The sequence below is a fragment of the Ovis aries genome, chromosome 16 (assembly GCF_016772045.2).
Source record: "Ovis aries strain OAR_USU_Benz2616 breed Rambouillet chromosome 16, ARS-UI_Ramb_v3.0, whole genome shotgun sequence".
Lineage (NCBI taxonomy): Eukaryota > Metazoa > Chordata > Mammalia > Artiodactyla > Bovidae > Ovis > Ovis aries.
Window position 1 is genome coordinate 22,669,568 of NC_056069.1, and position 20,537 is coordinate 22,690,104.

General features: G+C 40.0%; 1 long non-coding RNA gene across 3 annotated transcripts in view; it reads left to right on the forward strand.

Moving 5' to 3' along the window:
• The window catches only part of LOC121816803 (uncharacterized), a 46,937-nt gene that overhangs the window by 5,396 nt on the left and 21,004 nt on the right, over positions 1-20,537 (forward strand). The gene's annotated exons all lie outside the window — the stretch shown is intronic.

The window sequence follows — 20,537 nt, forward strand, 5'->3', positions numbered from 1 at the left end:
TCCCCTCATGATTACTTTTCAACCTTGGAATTAGGTTTGAAGTGTAACTTGATTAACTGGAGACAATATGTACTCCTTAACCCTTTCCAGATTTTTTTTCCCCTGAGTTAGATCCTGCTTTGCACCAGGACATCCTAAATTGGTGTGCTGGTACTTGTTTGTCTGGGGTCTCTAGGTGCTATGTCCACTCAGCTTCAGAGCGTTATGCATATTGATGTGTGCTTAGTTTGAGGTCACCTTGCCCCTTTGCACACTATAGTTCTGGCTGCTGGCTGCTACCCTTGAGGGCTCATTTTCTGCCCAGCTATGTTCCCTTAGCTTCGGCTCCTCCCTCCCTTGGTTTTTCCTGGGCATTAGGATCTCAGCATAGCTCACTGCTCCTGCACCACTCAAGATACCACAGTAGCAGCACCTTCTCAAACAAGACTGTGGGGACAATGCCACCAGGACCATCCTCCTCAACAACAACAGTAGCATTACTTTTTGCTGATGAAAGTGAAAAGTGAAAGTGAAATTGCTCAGTTGTGTCCGACTCTTTGCGACCCCATGGACTGTAGCCTACCAGGCTCCTCCGTCCATGGGATTTTCCAGGCAAGAGCACTGGAGTGGGGTGCCATTTCCTTCTCCAGGGGATCTTCCCGACCCAGGGATCAAACCCGGTTCTCCCACATTGTAGGCAGACTCTTTACTGTCTGAACCACCAGGGAATTTTTGCTGATGAGGAAACAGATTTGGAGATGAACCAGATAGGGGTGGTGAGACGATCCCAACTGTCTCACTTCTAGTCTGAAACATTTAAGCCTTCTCCATTGTAACATTGCAAGTCGGAAGGACCATGGAAAAAACTTGAATAAATTGAAATCCAGCATTGGTGTAAACCAAAGTGGCATTTATGTTTGGCTTTGTGCTTAGTTCATTATATATATTTAATATATATGCATGTGAGTGTGTATATATCAATATATTTACAGAAACATACTGAAATACATACATATGTATATACATATCTTGGAGAAGGGAATGGCAACCCACTCCAGTCTTCTTGCCTGGAGAATCCCATGGACAGAGGAGCCTGGTGGGCTACGGTCCAGGGGGTCACAAAGAGTCAGACATGACTGAAGCGACTTAGTACATACATATACACAAATATATATATATGGGTGTACACACATATACACAAATATATACATATATATGGGTGTACACACATATACACTAATATATATATGTGTTTGTGTGTGTGTGTGTGTGAAAGCGATAGTCGGTCAGTCGTGTCTGACTCTTTGCAACCCGTGGATTGCAGTCTGCCAGGCTCTTCTCTGTCTATGGAATTCTCTAGGCAAGAATACTAGAGTGGGTAGCCATTCCCTTCTCCAGAGGATCTTCCTGACCCAGGAATCAAATCTGGGTCTCCTGCATTGCAGGCAGATTCTTTACTCTCTGAGCCACCAGGGAAGCCCGTGTCTATGTGTGTGTGTGTATACACTGAAAGCTTACTGGGGTGTCTGTGAAGCGGGAACCAAGTCCAGGAATAAACCTTGTGGCTTCCACTAAAGGTAAAGAAGTGCTTGCTAACTGCCCTGGGAAGCTGCTAGGCTGCCAGTCCAGGTGGCTCCTTCAGGGAGAGCAGAACACTTACTACTCTCGGGGAGCGAATTCATGAGGAAGATCAGAGGATTTGAGACATCATTGCTGTCTATAAAAAATTTCATAATTTGCGCCTTGCTGTGCTCCTAGGCAGTCTCGTTCTGGTGCTTAAAGATGGTATGCCTTCTGTCCAGACAAGTAGCTTCATGGGCTATTAATTATGGAATTAAAAGTCTAAGCCTTCTCATTTTAAAAGATAATAAAATGTTTTAAGGTATGTTGCTTATAAACCTCTTTTATTTTCTATCTTTCCATTTATTCCCATTTTATTGCCTTTTACTGTGGGCTGGCTGACTGGCCAAGCCAAGCTAATTACTGCCCTATTGTTTTTGAAAGACTAGGTAACACTGAGACTATTAATGAGTCCATAAACTGTGGCTACAGAAGAGCCTGGCTGCTTTCTTTTTGCCCTGTCTCTCTTGTTAGATGTGTTGTTCTGCTATGGCAAATCTGAGAGAGTGGGCATCGAGATGCTGGCTGTCAACATGACTGAGGTGGATAAAGAAAATATCAGAGGGGCAGAGATTCCAGGGACCAGGAGAGTGAGACGGTCAAGGGGACTACCATAATGGGAGGAAGGAAAGGGGGAGAATTCCAAACTGAGAATTCCACCCTATATTCATTAGAAAAGTGTCCTGGCTCTGATCAAAACTCATGGCCTACCCTCAAACTGAGTAGTGTTAAGTTGACTCTTACACATGCCTGAGTTAGAATGAAACCTGGCAGTTACATGGTGTCTATGGAAAATACACATGCTTCAGGGTCAGGGTAGGTCTCTCTTCTTCCTATCTTCTCAGTAAATCTAACCCACTTTTTAAAGTGAAAATCTTGTAATCATTGACTCTTGTTGTTTCTAAACTTTATAAAGACTGATCATCTGGGTTTTTTTAGAGGAATAATATAGTGCTTAACACATTGTCATTGTTTTTGTTCAGTTGCTCAGTTGTGACTGACTCTTTGCAAACCCATGGACTGCAGCATTCCAGGCTTCCCTGTCCTTCCCCATCTCTTGGAGCTTGCTCAAACTCATGTCCATTGAGTCAGTGATGCCATCCAACCAGCTTGTCTTCTGTCATCCCCTTCTCCTCCTGGCTTCAATCTTTCCCAGCATCAGGGTCTTTTCCAATGAGTCACCTCTTCACATCCAGCATCAGTCCTTCCAATGTATTCAAGATTGATTTCCTTTAGGATTGATGGTTTGATCTCCTTGCTGTCCAAGGGACTCCCAAGAGTCTTCTTCAAATCCACAGTTCAAAAGTGTCAGTTCTTTGGCACTCAGCTTTCTTTATGGTTCAGCTTTCACATCCATACATGATTGCTGGAAAAACCATAGCTTTGACTATAAGTATTTTTGTCAGGAAAGTAATGTCTCTGTTTCTTAATATGTTGTCTAGGTTTGCCATAGCTTTTCTTCCAAGGAGCAAGTGTCTTTTAATTTCACGGCTGCAGTCACCATATGCAGTGATTTTGGAGCCCAAGAAGATAAAGTCTGTCCTGTTTCCATTGTTTCCCCATCTATTTGTCGTGAAATGATGGGACCAGATGCCATGATCTTCATTTTTTTGAATGTTGGGTTTTGAGCCAGCTTTTTCACTCTCCTCTTTCACTTTCAACTGAAGAGGCTCTTCAGTTCCTCTTTGCTTTCTGCCATAAGAGTGGTGTCATCTGCACATCTGAGGTTATCGATATTTCTCCCAGCAATCTTGATTGCAACTTGTACTTCATCCAGCCCAGAATTTTGCATGATGTACTGTGCATATAGTTAAATAAGCAGAGTGACAGTATACAGCCTTGAGGTACTCTTTTCCCAGTTTGGAACCAGTTCATTGTTCCATGTCCGGTTCTAACTATTGCTTCTTGACTAACACAGAATGGTATTTTAAAAATAATAGAACAGATGAATTGTTGCTTTCTTGATAAGAGTTGCTTTCCCTTGTTGCTTTCCCTAAGAGTTATGTTGGCTGTATCTTTATTTTTAGATTTATTTTTAAAATAAAGTGTATTATATCATTATAAAAGTAATATAGTACGTACAGAGTAACAAATTTTTAAAATTATCCCAGGTCTCACAAACCACCTCTGTTAATATTTTTGTGTGTTTTCTTGCAGATTTTTCTATCAATAGGTGTTCTGGGTTTATTTTTGGTGGTGGGGGTTGGGTAAGCAGAATGTAAGATATACACAGTTATTTTTTAATTTCATTGAAATTGGTTTGGAGGCTTTCGCCATCATTTTGGGAGTCCTTGGCACGTTCTGAAAATTTAGAATAATAGAGTGAAAGCTGGAACAGAAAGAATGCTCTTTGTTAAAGAAGTGAGATGTAGAGAGATTTGATCTCTCATTAGCTAAGGGTAGAATCTCATCTAGGCCTCTCAGTCCGTCTGGGAGTCCTTCGAATAAGTATCCTCATAGTGTAGTCACAGCAAGGGAGGTAACCAGAGAAAATTAAGAATGGCCTGGAGTTCCTGCAAAATATCTTGATGTGAAATAAGCTGATTCCTTAGAGAAAATGAAGTGACCTCAAGTAATAGCAAAATGTTTAAAAGTTCATGCTCAAGAGATGTAGTCCTGGATCCAAGTGCTAGGTCCACCAAATACTAGCTCAGTGGCCTTAGACAGGTTTCTTTAATAATTTCATCATTGAACAAATATTTATTAGGCACCAACTATGGGCCTAGTACTCTTCTGTGCTGGGGATATAGCCGTGAACAAAGTAAAGCCCATGAGGCTTATAAGCAAGAACGGTGAGACAAACAACAAGATGTAAATGTATGATGTGTCAGGCTGGAAGTAAGTGGCAGGGAGAAAAAAGCAAGATGAGGAGTAGACTGAAGGCAGTGTCAGGGAGGGATTTCTATTTAAGAAGGAACTACCTCACGGATGACATTTGAGGGGAGATCTGAAGGAAGTCTTAGTATTTTTCAGTCCCAGTTTCCTAATCTCTAGTTGGGATAGTGTCTCCCTCACAAAGTAGCACTGAGAATTGGAGAATGCGTTAAAGCAAAGTGCTCTATTCAATGGCAGCCCTAGTAATTTGTTTCCTGCTCTGTTAAATGGAAAAATTAAATAGATTTGTAAAGACCTGGGTGGAAGTAACACTCCTGTGATTATTGGTCTTTGACTTGTGTGATAACACATGCTCTTGTTGGAATATCAGACCTAATTCTCACTCTGTTTACTTTTAGCATATCTGCCCAAAAAGGGAAGTCGCTCAGTCGTGTCCGACTCTTTGCGACCCCATGGCACCAGGCTCCTCCATCCATGGAATTTTCTAGGCACAGGAGTGGGGTGCTATTTACTTCTCCAGGGGATCTTCCCAACCCAGGATCAAACCAGGGTCTCCAGCATTTTGGGCAGACGCTTTACCGTCTGAGCCATCAGAGAATCCCTGTATCTACCCAAACTGCCCACCTATTTGATGTCAGATAGAGATTTTAACGCACAGCTGAGAACAACTAAGCCACATACGAAGGATGAGAATACATGGTTTAATTTCCTATGCAATGCAACTTTTCATTGCAACCTGTCAACCAAGGTTCTATCTAGAGGGGGAAATTAAGATACTTCTGTTCAGATTTATAAGGAAATTTCAGTGGATACAGATGAACCCTTACTTGAAGGGATAACATTAAAACTCGTTAAATTTTGAGTAGACAAAGTGTATAGTGGCACTTACGAGGAAGAAACTGAAAAAAAAAAACAAAAACAAAAACAGCTAAGGGCTTTGCTGGGTTGGCATTTCTAAAGTTAATGCTTTATTTAAAAACCATCATTTCCTTATTTCCATGGTTCCACAAGACTCTGGAGTCTTTGTGTTTTTCAGCTAATATCTGAGGAATGATTTTATTGCATTTGAAAGTGGATTAAAGGGCTTAAATCTGTATGAAAATGTTCTTTTATCAGGATATGTGTTCTTTAAAAAGTGATAGGAAATTAATTGTAGTCTAAAGCAAGCATAGATGTTTTTTTATAAACTGTGGAAAATTCTGAAAGAGATGGGAATACCAGACCACCTGACCTGCCTCTTGAGAAACCTGTATGCAGGTCAGGAAGCAACAGTCAGAACTGGACATGGAACAGCAGACTGGTTTCAAATAGGAAAAGGAGTACGTCAAGGCTGTATATTGTCACCCTGCTTATTTAACTTATATGCAGAGCACATCATGAGAAACGCTGGACTGGAAGAAACACAAGCTGGAAACAAGATTGCCAGGAGAAATATCAATAACCTCAGATATGCAGATGACACCACCCTAATGGCAGAAAGTGAAGAGGAACTAAAAGCCTCTTAATGAAAGTGAAAGAGGAGAGTGAAAAAGTTGGCTCAGCATTCAGAAGACGAAGATCATGGCATCTGGTCCCAACACATCATGGGAAATAGATGGGGAAACAGTGGAAGCAGTGTCAGACTTTATTTGGGGGGGCTTCAAAATCACTGCAGATGGTGCTTGCAGCCGTGAAATTAAAAGATGCTTACTCCTTGGAAGAAAAGTTATGAGCAACCTAGATAGCATATTCAAAAGCAGAGACATTAATTTGCCGACTAAGGTCCGTCTAGTCAAGGCTATGATTTTTCCTGCGGTCATGTATGGATGTGAGAGTTGGACTGTGAAGAAGGCGCAGTGCTGAAGAATTGATGCTTTTGAACTGTGGTGTTGGAAAAGACTCTTGAGAGTCCCTTGGACAGCAAGGAGATCCAACCAGTCCATTCTGAAGGAGATCAGCCCTGGGATTTCTTTGGAAGGAATGATGCTAAAGCTGAAACTCCAGTACTTTGGCCACCTCATGCGAAGAATTGACTCATTGGAAAAGACTCTGATGCTGGGAGGGATTGGGGGCAGGAGGAGAAGGGGACGACAGAGGATGAGATGGCTGGATGGCATGACTGACTCGATGGACGTGAGTCTGAGTGAACTCCAGGAGTTGGTGATGGACAGGGAGGCCAGGCGTGCTGCGGTTCATGGGGTCGCAAAGAGTTGGACATGACTGAGTGACTGAACTGAACTGAAAGCAAGCATTTGGAGAATTCCTCCCATGACCTTTGAGCTTTATTTTGAATAAGAACTGCTTTCTCTAAACCCTGAGTTATGACTTTGGTTGGCAGCATGGGTCTAAACCTCACTGAGAGGCACTTACATCCATGAGTGTTTTGACTTCTTCATTGATATTATGCTAGATCTTTTTATTATTATTATCATTGTTGTGTGGGTGCTCAATTGCTTCAGTCATGTCTGAGTCTTTGCAGTCCCATGGACTATAGCTCGTTAGTATCTTCTGTCCATGGAATTCACCAGGCAAGAATAGTGGAGTGGATTGCCATTTCCTCCTGCAGGGAATCTTCCTGACCCAGGGATCGAACCCACGTTTCCTGTGACTTCTGCATTGGCAGGTAGATTCTTTACCACTGAGCCACCTGAGAAGCTAACTCATAGTCAGTGTCTGTCTGAGAATGCACCTTCCCTGACCATTTCTTTCTTGGCCTCTTCACCAGGAGCCCTCCTGGAACACCACCTGATCTTTAGTAGCTAAAAATGATTTGAACCTAAAGGTCGTTCAGCCTGTATTTTTAGACATTTGTAACAGAAGGGGATCTCAATACATTTTGGCTACTTTTTTTTTTTTTTTAAACTTAGTGAATCTAAGGGGAAAACAAAAAAAGTGCTGTTTTCTCAGTGGTAATAGAAATACCTAGTGTGCTTCTGCCATAGCAATGAGCAAGGATCTCCAAGAGAGAAAACAATATACAACAAAGACGCAAGAAAGACATGAATTTTTTTGGTTGCTTGATCTTTATATCTGGTCGATTTTATAGTTTGATGTAGGAGTAAAGGCAGGCTTGCACAGTGAGAGCCTGTGATATTTTAACTTCTGTGGCAGCAGCAGGTTCATATGATACTTCCTGTTTTCCTTTTAAATTTATTTTATTGAAGTATAGTTGATTTACTGATGTGTTAATTTATGCTCTACAGCAAACTGATTCAGTTATACACACACACACACACACACACACATTCTTTTCTCTAAAAATTCTTTTCCTTTATGGTTTATTATAGGATATTGGATACAGTTCCCTGTGCTGTATAGTAGGACCTTGGTGTTTATCCATTCTATGTATAGTAGTTTGTATCTGCTAATGCCAAACTCCCAATTCATCCCTCTGCCTCCCCTCCCACTGCTGACAACCACAAGTCTGTTCTCAATGTCTAAGAGTCTGTTTCTGTTTCATAGATAAGTTCATATGTGTCATAGTTTAGATTTTATATGTAAGTGATATCATACGATATTTGCTCTTCCTGACTTACTTCACTTAATATGATAACCTCTAGGTCCGTCCATATTGCTGCTGCAGATGGCATTATTTCATTCTCTTTTTTAGTAGCTGAATAAGGTTCCATTGTACATGAATAGCACATCTTTTCATCCATTTATCTGTCAGTAGACACTTAGGTTGCTTCCATGTCTTGGCTATTGTGAATAGTGCTGGTATGAACACAAGGGTGCATGTATTCTGTTGAATTAGAGTTTTGTCCAGATATATGCCCAGGAGTGAGTTTTCTAGATCAGGTGACAACTGTATTTCTAATCTTTTGAAGAAACTACAGTCTGTTTTCCATGACTCTTTCCTTCTTAATGTACACCTCAGTGTGACCTACTAGCCTTAGTCATGGACTTTGTGTACCCAGGATTTATAGTTTCACAATAATTCCGGATTGCTTTTCTAGCCTTATTAGCATAGCCATTAATTACACAAAGAGGCGTGTGGCTAAGGACAGAGGTCACCAGTAATGTGATTAGGAGGCCCACAGTGCTTCAACAATTTTCATGGCTTAACATATGTTTTTTTAGTGTCTGTTGACAGAAATAACACAATGTAAAAAAAAAAAGCTATTGTGAGTTCAGTTACATGGCCTCTTTTTGAAAGCACTTAAATACAACTGGTTATGAATTTCAGTTATACAGCCTCTAAAGATGGAGCCTGCTTTCCATCTCCTGACCTGAGCTCCATTTCCAGACCCCTCCCTGGAGGGAACTGCTATTAGTAGCGTAGCTTGTATCCACCCTTAACTTTTCTCTACTCTCATATACAGATGTGCATCTATAAAAAGACTTGGTACTGCTTTTTATGTGTGGTATATGCATTTTTAACAAACTACATCATTCTGTATTATGCTGCAACTCAACACTGTCTTGAAAGTTGTTCCATGTCAGTTTACACAGAGCCACAATTTTTTAACCCCTATGTAATATCATAGTTTATTCATTGCCCTATTATTGGTCATTTACATTTTCTCTTACGTTTTGCTGCTATGAGAACTAGTGCACAGTCATCCTTTGTTATATATTTGTGTATGTGTGTGTATGCATGTGTGTGTGTAATCTCCTTAGGACTATGTGGCCAATATCTCTGAATTAGGCACCGAGTAGATTTACTTGGAGTTTTACTTTTAAATGAAGTTACATTTCATTATTTACAAAATTTAGATATAATTGAAACATAATAGGATATATGTGTCAAGGCATTGTTTATTGGGCCTGAAGACAATTTCTAGTGCCAAAAGGTTCTTTTGACGAGGAATCTCCAGTAGACTGGGTCTGAGCCACAGTTCCGAATGGAAAGAGCACTGGCCTAGCTGTCGCCAGTCTTATTCCATCATGAATTGATTCTATGACTTAAAACATCTGAATTTCTACTCTCCTCTAAAATTGGGGAAATATGCTTACTTCCCTGTCCTGATGAATTAATGAGAAAATTACATAAAGGTTTTTTAGATCATTGGTTCCAGCAACATGACAGGCTGTTGTAGAAGCTCTGTACACACAAAAAACACATAACAATAATGAATTTTTTTTAAATGAAATAATGTCATTTTCAACAACAGGGATGGATCTGGAGGTTATCATACTATGTAAAGTGAGTCAGATAGAGAAAGACAAATATATGATATTGTTTACATGCAGAATCCAAAAAAATGATACAGATGAACTTATTTACAAAACAGAAACAGACTCACAGACTTAGAATTTATGGTTACTGGGGAAAAGGGTGGCAGGGGAGGAGTAGATTGGGAGTTTGGGATTGATATGTATACACTGTTATATTTCAAATAGATAACAGCAAGTATCTACTGTATAGCATAGGGAACTCTGCTCAATATTCAGTAATGACCTAAATGGGAAAAGAATTTGAAAAAGAATCAATACAAGTATATGTATAACTGAATCACTTTGGTGTACACATGAGAGAAACACAACATTGTTAATCAGCTCTACTTCAATATAAAATAAATTTTTTAAAATAAAATAGAAATTTTAACATAAAATGTTAAAAATAGAAAGATTTACTTGGAAGGAAGAAGGAGAAATCTCCAGGTATCAGAAAAAAAAAAAAGAGGGAATTCAAAACTAAGATGATAAGCTCATGAGGAGCTGTCATCATGGTCCAGAAGAGAATTAGACTTTGATACATGCCCCAAATGCCTAGGGAGATAGATGGTAGGGTTTCAATGCCTAAAGACCTGTCTTTGGCTTACTCCTGGCTGCTGAGATCCTAGCCTGAAGCCAGGGCTATGGATGCCTTCCCTTTTAGTAAAAAGTAAACTTTAAAAATTCCCCACAGGCCCAGGGAAGCTCCAAGGAAGCTCAGGAGTACCCAGGGTCCTGGTGGAAAAAGTACTTCTCGTGACAAATTGAAATTCTATGTTTTTGAGGTTGCTGTTCAGTCGCTAAGTCATAGCCAACTCTTGCAACCCCGTGGACTGTAGCACATCAGGCTCATAATGTCCTCCACTGTCTCCCAGAGTGTGCTCAAATTCCTGTTCATTGAGTTGATGTGCTGTCTAACCCTCTCATTCTAGAAATCCAAATTTACCCTACCTGCTTCTTGGGGACCCCCAAGCTGAAAAATCGATATAGGAACTTACTGTAGACTAATGAAACCCCTAGGGCTCCCTTTAGAGAAAAAAATAAAAATAAGCATATTTCTACAATCCACAGCATACAGAATCCATTCACACACATACGCACACACCACATATCACAAGATGAAACAGAATAAAAATTAGGAAAATGTATATCCCAGGAACTTATTAAGGCAATATGAAAATTAAGATACTATAAAATAAGTACACTTAAAATAAAGGGAAGTCGTAATAATGGAACTGGATACTTTAAACTGCAGGCTCATTTGAAAGATATCATGTAACTCTTTATAAAGAAAAATTACAGTTATTGAAAACTTGTGCTTTGTAAATATGATGAAAGATAGGGCTTATTATTTTAAAACATAATTATTAGTGACTGAATGGGGAAAGTAAAGCAATGATGCATGGTATAGCATAATAGGTCATACCAATATGCTATAAATACATTGACTTGCCATAATTTTACATTCATCTAATTTTAAGGATAATTTTTTAAAAGAAAGAGCAAGTTCTCCATATCCACAATAACCTAATCCACATAGATAATAACCCCAAGGCACGAAATAGAAATTGAATCCAAAGTCTTCAGAAATTCTTTGGACCTGAAGTCTTTGAACTCGTTAGACTTTGACTTTTTGTTCCAGTTTTAGCAAATAAATTTGCCTTTGGGAATGAAGAGACTGTACCTTGTAAATACAGAGTAATTCTGAAGGCCAAGGGAAGTGCTGTAAAAGTCAAACTGTAAGCCTTAGAGACATCTTACATCCCATCATGATAAGGAAGGCAATCTTGTTTTGCCTCTGGGATTTGGCATGGCTATAGCCTGAGGAGCTAGACCCTGCTTTTCTTCAGCAATAAAGTTGTCCAGTGTGCTTAGATTGCGAAGAAGCAGCCTCACTGAGGGTAGTGCTAATGAAGCTGCTGCTTATTTTCCATGCTTAGGGGACAGTGGGGACAGGAAGAAACCCAAGGAATTTTTTTCTATATACTAGGCAGTCCAAAGACTTCTGAAATAGCCATTTTTGTTGATGTTGGTACTGGTAGGAACTTCACACTCCTCCTGATTCACTGTTGAAAAGTTTGGACCTTTTCTGCATGTTGTCGAGTGTTTTCCTGCTTTTCAAAAATAAGACTTTCCCTGGAATGCTCATGTTTTTGTTTCTCCAACATTTGTAATGCTGAGTTCTAAACTGAGCAGAAATATGAACTTTGCTAAAGTATCAGAGAATATTTACTAAGATATCAATTCCTGTCTGAGCTTTCTAGTCCATCTCCTTCACTTAGGAATGGGTTTTGTTGTTGTTGTTAATATTACCTATCAGTGAGAATAATGCTAAATGATTTATTAAAATAAGATGCTATGCTAGGCTAAGTCGCTTCAGTCGTGTCTGACTCTTTGTAACCCTATGGACTGTAGCCCTCCAGACTCCTCTGTCCAGGAGATTCTCCAGACAAGAATACTGGACTGGGTTGCCATGACCTTCTCCAGGGAATCTTCCTCATCCAGGGACTGAACTGTCTCTTATCTCTCCTGCATTGGCAAGTGGGTTCTTTACTACTACTGCCAGTTGGGAAGCCCCAAAATAAGATGAGAAAGCTCTAAATTATCATAGGAAAGATAACTTTCCTAGAGATTAGGAAAGACTCTCCTAGGGGAGAGATCCTATAACTTCGATTTGTTAGAAGGCTTTAAAACAAATTAGCTTAAAATCTTAAACTGATATAACCAGCTAAAGGGAAAGAAATGAAATTTAGAGTTTGGTTATGTCCCAGGTTGAAAAAAAAGTCCTGTTTACATAAGAACAACTGAAAGTAAGACATACACGATCCATTTTGAAAATAGTTGAATTCATGTTTAAACCACAACTCGTTTGCAGAATTAAAAACTGCAGACTTAAGTGGGATCTTGGAACAAAATTCAGTTTGACAGTGCAGGATGAGAAGGGAGGGAAGAACAAATGCCTGGATAGAAACATTTAACTGTAAGTAATTTTTTCTGAGCCTCTTTTGATAGAAACCGAAATATATCATGGTGGCGTAAACATGATGTCAAATCAGAATACAGCCCCATCAACAGATGCACGCCTTAATTTCATTCCATATGTAGGAATGGTCTTTGGAATGGCAGCCCCATTGTAAGCAGGGATAGGGAATGGCAGACAGGGAAGAGACAGCCATTTCCCCTTCCCAGCTGACACTCTCCGGGGCTTCCTTCTGTCCTCCAACTTGCTCTTCTTGGCTTCACTCCTGCTAAGAGCTTCATCCTCTTCTTGCTTTTCTTTGTTTCTAACTTAACCTCCTTGAGGCTCAGTTTCCTCATTTGTAAAAGCCCCAGTGCCTGGACAATGGTAGGAATTTAGGAACCGTTGACTTCCCTGTTTACTATCCACGTAAGTGGTGATATTATAGTAGCAACATGGAGGAAAATAAGACGGGAAGCTGATTCTCCAATAGATTTCTCCTGTAATATTCCTGAGGTCCCTCGTGGGAGAAGCCTAGTCTCTACTTTACCCTTTCACTCTTCCTTCTTGCTCTCCAGCGGCCCTGATATTCAGGAGAATCACTGGAATGGAGTGTTCCTCTGAAATGTAGATGCCTGTTTTCCTCTAGATCTCTGTATTCTCTAATTCCTCCTTGTCTTTCTATAGAATGCTAAAATTGTGGTTGGACTTGGCAGGGAAGCTTTCACTTTTTCTTAGTATTCTTGGAAGCACCAACTCCTAGGCAAACTTCAAAAAAGATTTTAAACTTTTTAGAGGAAAAGTCAGGTTTAAAAATTTTGGAAAGAGGGCGAGTGTAGGGAGTCAAGCTTGAGGAGTGTCCATAGATGGTAATGGCAGAAAGTTGAAGCAGGTAGATCACCCTGAGGTGCTCAGAGCAGAGGGTCTGGAAGGTGAACCCCACTGAGAAGGCTCTGAGGAGCAGACACACTTCCCTGGAGCCCTTGGGCCTTTTTCTTTTTTTTTCAGGACTGGACTTTGATTCTTTGAATGTTCTGAGGTTGCTCTCTGGAATCCTTACCACTGCCGCTGGGTTGTTGTGAGAAAAAAGTCAGTGGTCCCACTAAAGTACTCTGAACTGATGTTCTCCCAGTGTGATTATTACACTGTTATATGGTAAGGTAAGGCGAAGTTGCTCAGTCGTGTCTGACTCTTTGCGACCCCACAGACTGTAGCCTACCAGGCCCTTCCATCCGTGGGATTTTCCAGGCAAGAGTGGGTTGCCATTTCCTTCTCCAGAGGATCTTCCCGACCCAGGGATTGAACCCAGGTTTCCCGCATTATAGGTGGACGCTTCACCATCTGAGCCACCAGGGAAGTTATATGGTACCCCTTGGCAAACCGCTTCAATATTCATGCTTGAGAGCCCCATGAACAGTATGATAAGGCAAAAAGATATGACACTGAAAGATGAACTCCCCAGGTTGGTAGGTGCCCAATATGCTACTGGAGAAGAGAGGAGAAATAACTCCAGAAAGAATGAAGAGATGGAGCCAAGGCAAAAACAATGCCCAGTTGTGGATGTGACTGGTGATGGAAGTAAAGTCTGATACCGTAAAGAATATTGCATAAGAACCTGGAATGTTAGGTCCATGAATTAAGGGAAATTGGAAGTGTTCAAAAAGGAGATGGCAAGAGCGAACATCGACACTTTAAGAAGCAGTGAACTAAAATGGACAGGAATGGACAAATTTAATTCAGATGACCACTATATCTACTACTGTGGGCAAGAATCCCTTAGAAGAAATGGAATAGCCCTCATAGTCAACAAAAGAGTCTGAAATGCAGTGCTTAAAAATGACAGAATGATCTCTGTTCGTTTCCAAGGAAAGCCATTCAATATCCCAGTAATCCAAGCCTATGCCTCAACCAGTAATGCTGAAGAAACTGAAGTTGAACGGTTCTTTGAAGACCTGCAAGGCCTTCTAGAACTAACACCAAAAAAGATGTCCCTTTCATCGTAGGGGACTGGAATGCACAGGTAGGAAGTCAAGAGATACCTGGAGTAACAGGCAAGTTTGGCCTTGGAGTACAAAATGAGGCAGGGCAAAGACTAATAGTTTTGCCAAGACAATGCACTGTTCATAGCAAACACCCACTTCCAACAACACAAGGGAAGACTTTACACCTGGACATCACCAATAACGAAATCAGATTGGTTATATTCTCTGCAACCAAAGATGGAGAAGCTCTATACAGTCAGCAAAAACAAGACCAGGAACTGACTGTGGCTCAGATCATGAACACCTTATTGCCAAATTCAGACTTAAATTGAAGAAAAGTAGGGAAAACCGCTAGATCATTCAGGTATGACCTAAATCAAATCCCTAATGATTATACAGTGGAAGTGAGAAATAGATTCAGGGGATTAGATCTGATAGACAGAGTGCCTAAAGAAATATGGATGGAGGTTTGTAACATTGTGCAGGAGGTGGTGATCAAGACCATCCCCAAGAAAAATAAATGCAAAAAGACAGAGGCCTTATAAACAGCTGAGAAAAGAAGAGAAGCTAAAGGCAAAGGAGAAAAAGAAATATATACTCATCTGAATGCAGAGTTCCAAAGAATAGCAAGGAGAGATAAGAAAGCCTTCCTCAGCAATCAATGCAAAGAAATAGAGGAAAACAACAGAGTGGGAAAGACTAGAGATCTCTTCAAGAAAATTAGAGATAACAAGGGAACATTTCATGCAAAGATGGGCTTGATAAAGGACAGAAATGGTATGGACCCTACAGAAGCAGAAGATATTAAGAAGAGGTGGCAAGAATACACAGAAGAGCTATACAAAAAAGATCTTCATGACCCAGATAACCACGATGGTGTGATCACTCACCTAGAGCCAGACATACTGCTTATTTAACTTATATGCAGAGTACATCATGAGAAACGCTGACCTAGATAAAGCACAAGCTGGAATCAAGATTGCCAGGGGAAATATCAATAACCTCAGATACACAGATGACACCACTCTTATGGCAGAAAGTGAAGAGTAACTAAAGAGCCTCTTGATGAAGGTGAGAGAAGAGAGTGAAAAAGTTGGCTTAAAACTCAACATTCAAAAATTAAAGATCATGGCATCTGGTCTCATCACTTCATGGCAAATAGATGGGGAAACAATGGAAACAGGACAGACTTTATTTTGGGGGGCTCCAAAATCACTGCAGATGGTGATCACAGCCATGAAATTAAAAGACGCTTACTCCTTGGAAGAAAAGCTATAACCGATCTAGATAGCATATTAAAAAGTAGAGACATTACTTTGCCAACAAAGGTCCATCTAGTCAAAGCTGTGGTTTTTCTAGTAGTCATGTATGGATGCGGAGAAGGCAATGGCAACCCACTCCAGTACTCTTGCCTGGAAAATCCCATGGATGGAGGAGCCTGGTAGGCTGCAGTCCATGTGGTCTCTAGGAGTCAGACACGACTGAGTGACTTTAATTTCACTTTTCACTTTCATGCATTGGAGAAGGAAATGGCAACCCACTCCAGTGTTCTTGCCTGGAGAATCCCAGGACGGGGAAGCCTGGTGGACTGATGTCTCTGGGGTCGCACAGAGTTGGGCACGACTGAAGCGACTTAGCAGCAGCAGCAGTAGCATGTATGGATATGAGAGTTGGATTATAAAGAAAGCTGAGTGCTGATGAATTGATATTTTTGAACTGTGGTGTTAGAGAAGACTCTTAAGAGTCCCTTAGACTGCAGGAAGATCCAACTAGTCAATTCTAAAGGAAATCATTCCTGAATATTCACTGGAATTACTGATGCTGAAGCTGAAACTCCAGTACTTTGGCTACCTGATGCGATGAACTGACTCATTTGAAAAGACCCTGATGATGGGAAAGATTGAAGGCAGGAAGAGAAGGGGATGACAGAGGATGAGATGGTTGGATGGCATCACCAACTCAATGGACATGAGTTTGAGTAGAATCCGGGAGTTGGCGATGGACAGGGAAGCCTGGTGTGCTGCAGTCCATGAGTCACGAAGAGTCAGACACGACTGAGCGACTGAACTGAACTGAGTGTGGCATGTAATGCCTCTGGTTCCTTGTCAGCTACCACTTAGAGCCTATTTCTCCGGGAGAATGTTTCCTGAGAGCTCCAAACAACCATGTTGAAGCCAAACACGTGGACTCAAACACTGGGAATAAAAGCTGTTCAAAAGTTAAGTCCTACTGATAATGCAGGCAATTATCCAGATTTTTCTATGCTAACAAATAACATCTAATGGGATAAAAGTTTTCAGATGTTTGCAAGTCAATATCCAGTAGCTAGCCTAGTGCCATCCCAGGTCGTGACCTGACTAAGTCAGCCTACTGTAATATCTAAAATCATAAAAAATAAGTTATCTCTTATTTAAAGGAGACAAACTTTATTTGATTGTAAATATGGCTGTTTTGAGAAATATAGCTGGCTTAGGCTTCCTTGATAGTTTATACCAGCAATAAATCTTTCCTGATGTTCTCAGTCTTAGTATTTCCAGTTTAATTGGTTGCACCTAAATTGTCTGATCTTGAAAAACAATAGGAAAGTGCATTAAGCTGAGTGCAATCAAATACAAATGGCTCAAAGTTACATTAAAAAGGGGGAGCAATCCATATATCACTCCATTTAAAGTACTATGCTCAATGTCAAAGGCTGAATAGAAAGAGTAATTATAGTCATTTAAAAAAATGTGTTTCCAGAGAATATGTAATGGCTTGAGAATATGCTGCCATCATATTGAGTGGAAAAAAGCAGATCACAAAACTGTACCTTGGAGTGATCCCAATTTTATAAAATAACTGACTATATGTACAAACATTCACACAATATAAGTATGGGCATATATACATACAAACAAAGAAAAATTAAAAGACTTGAATTCAATAAAGACAAAGATTAGCAGTGGTAATCAGGTGGTGGGATTAGGTATAATTTTAATTTTCTTCTTTGTGTTTTTTTTCCTGTATATTCTATAGTAGACAACTTTTATTTTTATAGAAATGTTTTTAAAGAAAACACACTGTAGGACAAATGAAAATGAATGTAATCTAACCCTAAGATGAAAATCCCATTGCAAAGGAAAAAAATACTTTCATGGAAGGAAAAAGGTTACTGAACAGGCAGGGGAGAAAAGAATTAAAAAGATGGTCACAGAGTTGTAAACATATACAACTTCCACTACATCCAACCTTTCCAGAGCTGATTTCCTCTGATTTCCGGAAGGCAAGTTTCTGAACTAATGGAAAGAAAGATGGCATTTGCTCCTGAGAGGTGGCCCATCTGGCATCACATTCGTGAGCAATATTTGTTTCAGGGTTGCAGACTGTACAGGCTGCCTTATGGACCACTTTTTGGGCAGCTCTCCTGAGCTGGTTTTGTGAGGTGCTACCCTAGGCTCTCCTGGTTTCCTCGGTGCACCAACAGGCATGTTGGAAGACCTGATCTGATTCTGTCAGGATCCACGGCTGTCACGCCTCCTCTCAGCCTCAACTGGCCTCCAGACTTGGCAGTTGTTCCACGTTAACCTGCAGTTGGGTCTCCCTGTTTTGTTATCAGATATTCTCTTTTTCAGCTTACTTAGATCAGCTTTCACCCTGAGATCCGCATGTTAGCCACACGGAGACGTTGCTCTGAAGTTGCTGATCCCCAAAAAGAAATGTGCACCTCTCCTGTCTGGACCTGCCAGTCACACCCAGTGAAGTCGTACTTTTATGTCAAGTCTGGCTTTTCAAACAAGAGCAAGAAATTGAGACAAGGACAGTTTTAAGGTTGGGTTTAGAGGACTGTGCAATGTGTTTTCTGAGCCAAAGTCTTAAAGAAAAAAAAAAAATCAGTGTTTGCAAAGCAGCTGATAAAGTGACTACAATTATTTTGGTGAAATAATTTCTTTGAACATAATCTCTAGCATAGATTCTGTGCTCTAGGCATGAAAGTAAATCTTTGTTCCAAACACGATTTTTCAAAAGAGATAATGCATGTAGGTGCTTAGCCTGTATAGTAAGTACTCAATAATTATTAACTCCTTGTGGTTAGCTGAAACACTAGGGCTGGAAGTTGGCAGCACTGGGCTGTGGTTCCTCTGTGTTAGAGAACAATTTTAATTATGGCAGTGGTGCTTTTGATCCTAAACTAGAAATCTGTCTCAGCTCTAAGGTTTTTTTATGCTATTCACATTTTAAGCTCCTTACAGAAAGCATTTTCTCTTGGGTTGCTGTTAATTTCTTCTTGCTTTATGTCTGTTAATATTTGCTTATATATTTGGTTGCTCCTATGTTGGGTGTATATATATTCATATTCTTCTCTGATTAATCCCTTAATCATTATTAATGTCTTCTTTGTCTCTTGCAATTCTTTACTTTAAAATCTATTTTGTCGGATATATGTACTGCCCTGGCTTTCTTTTGATTTCCATTTGCATGGGATACACTTTCCCATCCCTTCACTTTCAGTTTCTGTGTGTCTTTAGATCTAAAGTGAATCTCTTGTAGGCAGCAGATATACAGATCTTGTTTTTGTATCCATTCAGCCACTTGGTGTCTTTTGGTTGGATTATTTAGCCAATTTACATTAAATTGTTAATTAAAGTATTAGTAACTATTGATATGTATGTTCTTATTGCCATTTTGTTAATGTTTTGGGATTGTTTTTATAAATAACATTTTCTCTCCAGAATATCTTTTACAAAGTTCTTATGAGTGGGAGAGAAAGTATGATGGAGACTGTTTTTTAGGACTGGAATTCTTTTTTTGTTTTGTTGAAGTATAGTTGACTTACATTGTTGTGCCAGTTTCTGCTATATAGCAAATTGACTCAGTTATACACATATATACTCTTTTTTTGGGGGAGTATAATTGCTTTACAATGCTGTGTTAGTTTCTTCTGTACAACAAAGCGATCAGCTGTATGTATACATACATCCCCTCCCTCTTAAGCGTCCGTCCCACTCACCCCAATTCCACTCCTCTAGGTTGTCCCAAAGCACCAGGCTGAGCTCTGTGCTGTATAGTAGCTTTCCACTAGCTATCTGTTTTACACATGGCAGGGTACATATATCAGTACTTCACACAAATGAAGGAGGATACTGAAGTCTTCTTAATTCTGAGCCCCAATTTTTTCTTTATGAAACAAGTCTTTGTTAGACCAGAAAATTATCTTTAAAGGATTTTTGGGGGTCAAAAACCTTGCTTCTTCATCTCATTTCCCCTGTTCTTTATAAGTCCATGCATTATGGCACTAATTATATTTCATTGTTCTATATTTAGAAGGGACATTTTCTTCTATCTCCTACCACTAGACATGAAGGAAGGCAAAGCCAGATACTAACCCAGGACATGGTTTCTGGAGGGTGTATATATGTGTTTGTTTTGGTATACAAATGAAAGAAAACTGTAAATATAACTACCACACTGTTTTCTTTAATCATTTATTTTACACAGGCATCTGAATCTTCTTAAATATCTTGGTCACTAGGATTATTATACCATCTTTTAATAACTTGGTGGGTTGTTTATATAAGTTGGCTTGATCAGCACACATGTGCTTCCCTAAAACACAATTTCCCAGCTACTTGAGAACCAGCTGTATAGGGCTATGGAGTTAGTGTCAGAGTTCAGCTATCAGGTTCTGCTATCTGAAACCTCATGCTTTTATGAAAATAAATGCATTTTGGTACAGGATTTGATAATATTTTGACTGGTGACATATTTAAAACCTGGGCTTCCCTAGTGGCTCAGTGGTAAAGAGTCCACCTGTCAATTGATCCCTGGCTTGGGAAGATACCCTAGAGAAGTAAATGGTAACCCACTCCACTATTCTTGCCTGGGAAATCCCATGGACAAAGGAGCCTGATGGGATACAGTACTGGGGCTGGATACAAAGGAGTTGGATACAACTTAGTGCCTGAACAAAAACAAAAGAATATTTAACACTTAGGTACCCAAGGTAAAGCAGCAACAAACAAAAACTGAAAGAAAAAGAAATAAAAGAA